Source organism: Electrophorus electricus, chromosome 1 (assembly GCF_041902795.1).
Source record: "Electrophorus electricus isolate QZ-2024a chromosome 1, ASM4190279v1, whole genome shotgun sequence".
Taxonomy (NCBI): domain Eukaryota; kingdom Metazoa; phylum Chordata; class Actinopteri; order Gymnotiformes; family Gymnotidae; genus Electrophorus; species Electrophorus electricus.
Window position 1 is genome coordinate 2,884,135 of NC_137497.1, and position 9,602 is coordinate 2,893,736.

General features: G+C 36.9%; 1 protein-coding gene and 1 long non-coding RNA gene across 12 annotated transcripts in view; one reads left to right on the forward strand and one right to left on the reverse strand.

The window, feature by feature from the left end:
- The window catches only part of LOC118241336 (NLR family CARD domain-containing protein 3-like), a 29,861-nt gene extending 27,442 nt beyond the window's left edge, over positions 1–2,419 (reverse strand). For 7 of the 11 annotated variants that reach the window (XR_014122619.1, XR_014122654.1, XR_014122635.1 and 4 more), the window contains exon 1: positions 2,006–2,415. The gene's annotated coding sequence lies outside the window, so the exon portion shown is untranslated. Of the gene's footprint in view, positions 1–2,005 lie in introns of all 11 variants that reach the window. The other 4 variants (XR_014122648.1, XM_081710614.1, XM_081710303.1 and 1 more) reach the window with 3 other exon arrangements.
- On the forward strand, positions 1,427–4,417 carry LOC118241352 (uncharacterized). The gene is made up of 4 exons (XR_014125439.1): positions 1,427–2,088; positions 3,485–3,552; positions 3,794–4,095; positions 4,230–4,417. It is a non-coding gene; the product is annotated as an uncharacterized LOC118241352 (long non-coding RNA).
- The last annotated feature ends 5,185 nt before the right edge of the window (positions 4,418–9,602 follow it).

Consider the following 9,602-nt stretch of genomic DNA (forward strand, 5'->3'; position numbering starts at 1 on the left):
AAAGTGAGGCTTTGCGAAACACTGAGATGTTTGAAGCAGTTGTGTTGAAAATAGTTTCAACGTCTCAAAAGTGTAGTAAAGACTACTGTAGGGGACTGGGATGACTGGCACTAGTTGGCTTTATAACTGTGTTCAACCTGGTGTGTTGGCCAGAACACTTAAAGCCATACTGAGTTCAAAGGTGTAATAACAGGTATGGGTTTTGATGTTACAGAACTGAAGTAGGGAATAGGGTAATAATGCTAAGAGATCAAGCACAAATACAGATATTACTTTAAATGTCAATGCTGCTTGTAAATGACAACCTGCACAATACACAGAAAAGCCTTTTACAGTCGACCGTAATGTCTATAGTGAGATCAATATACAGTAACTGGTGCTTGGGTGCCATCTAGCGGCAAATCTCTAGAACTGACTCAGTGACTTGATAAACCAAGAAATGCACTGACACAACTAACATTTAAACTACTGATTAAACCTCCCAAACTCAAGGACTGATACACAAAGGAAGTACATCTCCCAGCTGATATGAAACAAAGTATTACCAGAGGAGAAATGTGGTAAATGCTAAAACATGAAACTAAACCTATACAGAGAGCTCATGGAGTAGTTTGTCTACTCGTTAGTAACTGTAAACATCAACTAAAATTGTTTTTTCATCACAAAAAAACCCAATATGAACTCACAGTAACACAAGCAGAGTTTTGCTGTGTGGGTAATACTAAACACCATCTGCTTCCTGCAAGAAATGATGCCTGAATGCATGCAACAATATAACTGATATCTTTAGCCAATAACACAGAGTTTGACTAGATAATTGAATTATAAAGGAAAAACATTTAATATTCATTTAATATGAATTCACATTATAAATCTTCCATCATTTCTGGGCCTTTTCAACAGAAACAATCTGACACTCATCTCCATGGTGACAGCTACTGGCCACTTTAATCAAATCTTGATAGTGCTATTCTGTGAAACAACAGTCCCAACTAATTAGCCTAGATATTATTCTGGTGGGATATGCCAGGTTACCAATACATATGATCAATTAATATTTCAGAGAAATCACCAAACAACAGTTTTCAAATAGTTTTTCAGTAAATGTTTGTTTTCTGTTATGTTCTGTAAGGCATTTCAAATTATTGGTATTTCAGTTTCATGTTTAATATGTGAAAGATAATCTATTAACAAAAGGCCAGTATGTTTACTGGGATAAATAACCTCATGGGCTTTGTGGGTTTACATGTGCTCTGTAGGGTTGTGTGTGGGTTCACATGTACTCTGTAGGGTTGTGTGTGGGTTCACATGTACTCTGTAGGGTTGTGTGTGGGTTCACATGTACTCTGTAGGGTTGTGTGTTTGTTTGTTTCAGACACTGTCAGTCAAAGCCAGGAGCAGCAGGTACTGTATAACACCTGTAGAAACACAAGCTTAGGTCACCTGTGGTCACGTGACATGGCCGTTTTGAGCCACACTTCGGATCAGCGTTTCAAAACGCTGCGCTTCAGAAACTCGAAACAAGCGTAGAAACGTTAGTGTCGACCGTCCCATCCTAACTACAGGTAACACTACAGCTAATGAACTATACAGGGAATCTGAACTGTTCACTGAGAATGTGGACAACACTACAAAATGACTGAAACTGAACAGAAACTAACTGTAAAAAACACACATCACAACAGCAACGTTACGGCTTTACTTTAGTCCAGAGGAGTTTTAACTGGGACCATTTGGAAAGATCAATGACTAACTACGACTTAAAATCCTGATTTACAATAACTGAGCACGTATATCTGACCCCGTTAAGTTATTATTTTAAATATAACTGTGTGATCATGCTGGGTGTCCGCCATTTTAGTTGCGTAAGTTCACCAGGACTTTAATCTTTACATTTCATTCGACTATTGGGTGAACCTACGATTTAAACACACAACGATGTACTTACAAAACACGTTGCTTAAACTGCACCGACATCGCATTTTAACAAACAGAATGAACTTACCGTGAAATATTTTAAACGCGCGTATCTCCAATCCGCCAAACTTTCAATAATGACAACAGGTGAGACTACAGGAACACCAGCGGGTAAGTAGAGGGTGGAGCACTTGTCAATCATTTTCAACTAAAACCAATTACACAACCGATTTCTGATCAGTCATGTTATTTAGCAGCCAACATTTTGCTTTCCATCAATTTTAGTACAGCCACGTAAGAGAGTAAATCTCCACTATGTCGGTACGTTGAAACACTTCGGAACTTCACATACCGCTTTGTTTGTAGATCTAACTTAAAGATGATTGTAATTTAGACAGATAATCAGCCTCACAATAAGCATGTAAGTGTGTGGACGTCCATGGCATGTTGTGCATATGACAAATATTAAATCTTCTTAATGGCTGAATGTTGGGAGTGTGTGTGTGTGTGTGTGTGTGTGTGTGTGTGAGTATTTATTTAAGTATTGTGAAAAAGAATTTATTTGGTTACATGTATTTTATTTTGTACATCAGAAAACTACAAGATGTACTTTAATAATAATAATAACAACAACACTGCATTATTAACAAAAATATACTATGAATATACTTTAAATTCATGAAACATCACAACTAATAATTTGTTTTTTTTTACTGTTGGTGTGTAATTTTTCAGAGAAGCAAACTGCTTATTTAAATTACTTTAGACACAATCACATTAGATATAATCACATTAGATAACTCCATATAACATTAATACATAATACTCTACATTAAGACAAATATATGAGTTCTAAATAAGCAGATTATTTGTATATTAAACACAGAACACAGAATTCATAGAACAGAACACACAGAACACACAGAACACATAGAACACAGAACACATAGAACACAGTCTAGTAGTAGAATAGCAGTAAATGTGTATTAGCATTGATTTAAATGCCCTGCAGAGGAGATAAAGATACAAGACAACAGTAAGAATAAATAACAGCTGGATCACTGCAGAGCTCTTCCATTAGAAGAAGGAACCAAACAAGTTCCTCATTATATGAAAACTGTATTAAAATATTAAGTGAGCAATCTCCTAGTGAGCTATCTAGGGGTCCTTTATAGCAGACCACAACCAGATTCCATTGAGATGACTCCCAGCCTCACTAAAGGCTGTAATTAATGACTACTTGGATGTCATAAATCTGCATATGACATAATTATTAATTATTCAAGATGACATACCAATAGAATAGAGAAGAGGAAAAAAACTTGTATAACAAACCAACTCTTATCTTATTTCTTTCTTAAAGCTAAAATTTCCCACACAAAAAAAATCCCACATAATCATACTGTCACGGCTGGTTGGCCAGCAAGCAGGAGCGACATGCCCACTCCTGCTAGGGATCAAGCCTCTTACCTGCCTCGCTGACAGTCTCTGGAAAACTGATTAAGTTCACCTCATTGTGCTGTTGAATTTGTGCTGTTGAATGTGTTGAGTGTGTGCTGTGTAACAGAGAGTTCTTCATCCGTCTTCTCCTCTTCTCCAGTTCTTCATTCTGCATCATCTCTCAGCTCACTAAAGGTGAATGGTCATGATGATCTACTCTCCCCTGTGCTGATGAATGTGTTGAGTGTGTACTGTTGAATGTGTTGAGTGTGTTGAATGTGTACTGTTGAATGTGCTGAGTGTGTGCTGTTGTGTTGAGTGTGTTGAATGTGTGCTGTTGAGTGTGTTGAGTGTATGCTGTTGAATGTGTTGAGTGGGTTGAGTGTGTGCTGTGTAACACAGAATTCTGCATCCTCCGTCTTCTCCTCTTCTCCAGTTCTTCATTCTGCATCATCTCTCAGCTCACTAAAGGTGAATCGTCATGATGATCTACTCTCCCCTGCACTCAGACGTGTTCTGGTCTGGTCACATGGACTGAGTTCCATAAACAACTTGACATTCTGGCTCAGTGTGACCAGACATCCTACCAATCAAAGGAGGGATTTCACATGTCACATGATCAGTACCTGAAGGGAAACCTCTCCCTCACCATCACTGATGCTGATTACACTAAGAGGACCTGGTACACCTGTGAGTGTGTTGGTGTAGACATGTGTGATGTGAGTCTACGGATGGAGGGTAAGTGTCCTCCTTTATTTAACCTACTAAACATTTGCAATTGGAGAATAAAAAAATAAGGTGAGTCCATCTGTGTGTGTGTGTGTGTGTGTGTGTGTGTGTGTGTGTGTGTGTGTGTGTGTGTCCCCTTGTAGCTCCTGAGGTTTCCATGCAGTTTACCTCTGGAGAATCTCTTATACTGGATGCTCCCATCTCAGAGCCAGTGGAGATGTTTATTAACAGGACTAGTGATGCCAGTCCAAACGCAGTCAGTTTATGTGAGGTCATAGGTTGTGAAATTCAGTGTGTCTGAGTATGAGCAGAGAGTGTCATTCAGTTCCAGTCTGAAGCTGAAGGAGCTGAAAGAGTCTGACAGTGGCATTTACATCATATGGGACATCAGGAATAAGAAGACTGTATTCACCTTTAGAGTCACCGTAGAAGGTAAGACTTTAACCTGCCTGAGCACAGTCATGTTCAGGATACTCTCAGGTAACCTCATGTGTTAATCAAATTGCAAGATTTAATTTTCTTTATGTTTCTCTCTGTGTGATTTTTGGTTGCTTATAAGTCTGGTGTTGTAGGAAAGAACATAACTTTGCCTCCAATAAAAGGTGAGTATTTATTATAATCTGCTGTTTTATATTTTCATTATATACTTCACTATATACTTTAACATTACTTTCTTAAAATGATGAAAAGTGCCTTTGTAACATCCATTGATGGGAATGTCACACCTTGGTCTGTGAAAAAGAAAAACCTTTTTTATGGAGTAGAAATAAATTTAGAAAAGGTGCGATTATCTCTCAGGTTTCAACTTGTACACACACACACACACACACACACACACACACACACATTCTGTAAGTCTGGCTTTTTTGGTAGGATTGGTTCCATCACCTGTACGCTGTGTCACAGCAGGATGTTTATTAAACAAACAAAACAAAAAGCCCAACTTTTTGGGTCATGTGACCAGCCAGCAACTCATTACGATGAACTTCCAGTCACTGAATGTTTTACCATTGTTGTCTTATCTTTGTTTCCAAGTATAGTATATTGTAATTAAGATCTGGCAAAGCTACTGAGATGACCGGTAAAAGATTTACAGGCAGGTGTATTGAGGACTGTCCATGATAATTAATAAGTGTATAGTTACTGAAACATTTCTTTTATATTTTATTTCAGTGTGGAATAGTGGCACCCAGTCAGAGATGAGAGAATTGTTGGTGAAATGTTCTACATGTTCTCTTCACATGTCCACTGTAGATGGCCTTCTCATCCCATGATATTTAACAACCTGTTGGTACAATCAAAGTCCTGCTGTATTACTTTGTTTCCTTTGCCACATTGTTTACTGCTGTTGAGGTCATTCTCAGTGAAGGTCCTGATGAAATGTGCTGCATCTGTGGCTTTAGTTCTGCTTTCTAGATGACAATGGGGGTGGTTACTGTGCCTTTGGAGAATAATGGAAACTGAAGAAAAGCCAACCACCGTGTCTTTTCAAGTGTTGTGTCTACTTACTCTGATGTAGTACTTTAGTGTGGCATTACTGGCTATAGAGGCAACAATATACAGAGTCATTACATAAATAATTACGCATAGAAACCTATAATAATTACGTTGACCGATTACATAAACGAAGACACTGCATAGACCAATTATTATACCCAATTGTTTTGTTAATATGTTTAATGCTAAGAACTCTGCATTTATATATAAACAGAAGATGGTTAAAAAGTGAAAGTTTTTCCGTTGACTATATCAGGCTGTAATTTTCAAACAAGCACATCTATGTAATGTTTGTATGTTTGATTTGAAATAATGAACATGCATTTCCTGGCAGTCAACCCAGTAATGCAGTGAGTATTCTATATCTGCAATTGGTTTAACCACGTATTCTGCAGATGTGGTCAGTGCTGTAAATTGTAAAGTTCCAGTGAGGTACTGCTGTACAAAGGTAGTGTAATATAACGTGGTGTTCTGCACATGCGCAGTCCAAAACAAGCAGGTACTTTCACTTTGATTAGTGGGAGGCAGGACGAGGAAGGCGTTTAATGTAATGTTTGGTATACCAACATGATCTCTAGCGCTGCTTCTTATGGCTGTTAAATATGTGCGCTATCATAGTGACATGCACTTTTGTTGGGTTTGAATGGAAAGCTTTTGATGTTTTTGGATTCTGAATAGTTGAAGCAGGATTTCAGGCAGAAGTGATTGGGGTCAGATAGTCTAACCTATGAACAGATTAATCGTGAAGGTAGGGCAAATGAACATAGATTATCTAATGCATTAGTAGATTTGAAAACGTTTATGAAAATATCATCAAATGAAGGCCTGTAATAATTCAGAATATTTTTATCGTTTCAAAAGTTTGTACTTTGATCCAAAGTTGCTGCTTGTTAGTTAAAACCTGAGGATGAATAAATCAAATAAAGAGGTAGATTACCAGAGTGATGGTGGGTTGTTGGTGGTTATTGACAGATTAGATGTATAATTTTTTTATTTATTTTTAAAAAATTAATTATTGACAGGTTAAATGTATCTACATAATTTTGCATAATTTTGCAAAATGAACAGTATAAGTGTAACTCAAAGTTCATGTAAACAACAGGCGCCAAATACAATTACGTTTATTTGGGGAATAAATACTTAGTTGAGGTGGAAACATTTTCTTGGTGTCCCGGTATGGCCCCTCCTCCCAATCGTCTCCGTGTGTGTGCCACGCCCTCCGTGTGTTTTACACCTGTTTCTCATTTTGTGTCGTTATAACAATATAGTGTATATAAGTCTCTTGTTTAAGTGTGGATGTTGTTGGTGTTTGACCTCAGGTTAGCCTAAGGGCTACATTGTCTTTGTTGTGTCTTTCAATTAACGTCGTCGTCTTTTACACGGCTCGTCTTTGCATCCTGCCAAGCCTCCTGCCATATATTTTTTTTAAATTCTTGTCATTGTTATCAAAGTCCTACATACATTTTCTTTCCTAATATTAATGGATCCTTTGACTGCGAGGACATTAGAATATTGCTACACTAACCAGTCATTTTATTAAGAACTCCTACCTTGCACCTACTGACAATTGACTTTAGTAGGTACTCCTGTTTTATAGGTGCATTACAGACCTGTGTACAACTACAGACTAATTGATTCTGCATGTGGCCAAGTACTGTATCAGCCACTAGAAAAACTATTTCAGGTTTATTACCATGTTTGTCAAGTACAAGGTTGGTTGCAGGGCAGTGGGTCCCCAAAACTGGACTTCAGAAAATAACAATAATCCACTTTCAATCTCCTTTGTGTAATGACCAGTGGAAATAACCCCAGGTTATTTTATTCATGTGCACAATGCCATGTTGGAGTAAACATTATGTCATACCCGGTGAAAAAGGAGTTTTCATCTCAAGCCTGTAGCCCTGTGTTTCAATAGTCTGCCTTTAGCATTTAGTCTTTAGTCATGTAGTATAAACAGGACTAAATCATTAACCCACAGTAGAAACAGGACTAAACCACTAACCCACAGTAGAAAGAGGACCAAACCACTAACCCACATTAGAAACTGGACTAACCCACAAACCCACAGTAAAAACAGGACTAAACCCCAGAACACCTCAGCAGCACAGTAGTCTTTGTTTACCAGAGGAGGATTAGTCCAGGATCCAACACATCAACGTTCTGCCATCATGTTGTATCACCCAGTTCAATTCCCTTATTCCCAGCATACATTTAGATATTTCTGGTAACACTAATACACATGAGAAGTATGAAAGTAGCCTACATATGAAAGTAGTTTACATTTGCTGGTTTCTACATCTGGTGGTTCTGGAGACCCACTGCCATGCACTGTTTCACACCTGATCCAGCTGATAGAAGAATTGATGATGAGCTAATGACTTGGATCAGGTGTACTGGGACAGGGAAACCCAGAAACTGTCAGTCATTGGCTGCACTGCTACAAGCCTTAAATTTATCTGACAAACATGTTATAAAACCTGAAACTGTTTTCTTGTGGCTGATAAACCGTACATAGCAATATGTAGAAGAATCAATTAATCTGAAGCTATAGATTATTTTATTAATCAAGGATTCTGCCGATTACTTCAACTTTTGATTACTGTATCAATCGAATAATTGGATGCAAATTACATTTGCTTTATTAAAGAACATTAGTCAGTACACAAATCAGAATATAAGTCTCATAAAATTCACAATTTGATTTATTCTTTAGAAAACTCAACATTGTTTTTGTTTACATTGCATACGATAATATATGTCAAAACTAACCCAAATTAGGGCATTTAAGTGCCATATAACATTCTGGGTTTTAAACAAAACATTTTATGAAATACAAAAACAAATAATATCAAAATTTCTTAATTTCTAATTATTTTAAAAATAAACATACCCATACTATTTTTCATGGGACCTCTGTATTTCAAGATATGTGCAGGAACATGTTTGTGAATGGAATAGTCATTAAACACTATTTGGACAAAGCTAGTGTAATGATGCTAAGTGATTGTTAATTACAAAAAAAATGTTGATGGTACACTGGTTATATGAATGGAAAGACAATATAGACAATATAGAGTTTTGACTGCACACATGAAAAACCTGAACCAGGTAAAACTGAGTGGTAGCTCTGTGGTTAAAGTACTCAACTTGTAATCAGAAAAATGCCAGTTTAAGCCCCAACACTAAACATTTGCCACTGTTGGGCCCCTGGGCTAGGCCCTTGGTCCTCAGTTACTCAGATTGTATTCAGTGATATATTTATCCAAAGTGACTTACAATTGTCATCTGTAAATGTGATTTGCCATTTGCTACTTTTCCAAATCATTACAGTGCACTCAGTGGGCCTCAACAGTTGTGTGAAAACAGAAACAGTTTTTTAAACCCTTAACTAGATTTCTCAGAATGTGATTTCCTAGTATATTTGTTCATTTATTTATTCATTTGTTTGAAATAAAAATGTATGTAACTTACCCAAGTCCATTTTCTATAATGCCTACTGCATAGTACTGCAAAAATATCAAATTCAACGCTTTTGCCATTAAATGTCGTCATGAAGGCCTATATTTTCATAAACATTTTCATAAAGTTTTTTAAATCCATTAGAATGTCTTTCCTACACAGTAAAAAAAAGTACTAGTTCCTTGAAGATTACTCCAAGAACCTAGAGGCTCCACTAAGAACTCAGATGTTCCCTAGTGCTCTTAGAGGTACCTGTAAGAATGTTTGGGATTCCTCAAAGAACCCATTTGAATTAAAGTTCCCAGGGGATCTTTAGGCTTCTGTATTCAGATATCCAACAATGAGTAACTTCTTGAATTATTCTCAGTTATTATCTCAAGTATACTTGAGCTCTTTGCAAAGATTTTCTTTTCCAGTGTCTTTAAAATGTATGCATGCCAGTTAACCTGCATTGATTTAATTTTGTATGTATTATTTTTTGTTTGTGTTTTTGTTTCTGTGCTCCTTTATATTTTAATATTAATCCTTAACTGGGACAAGAAAGATTCTTTACATGAGCA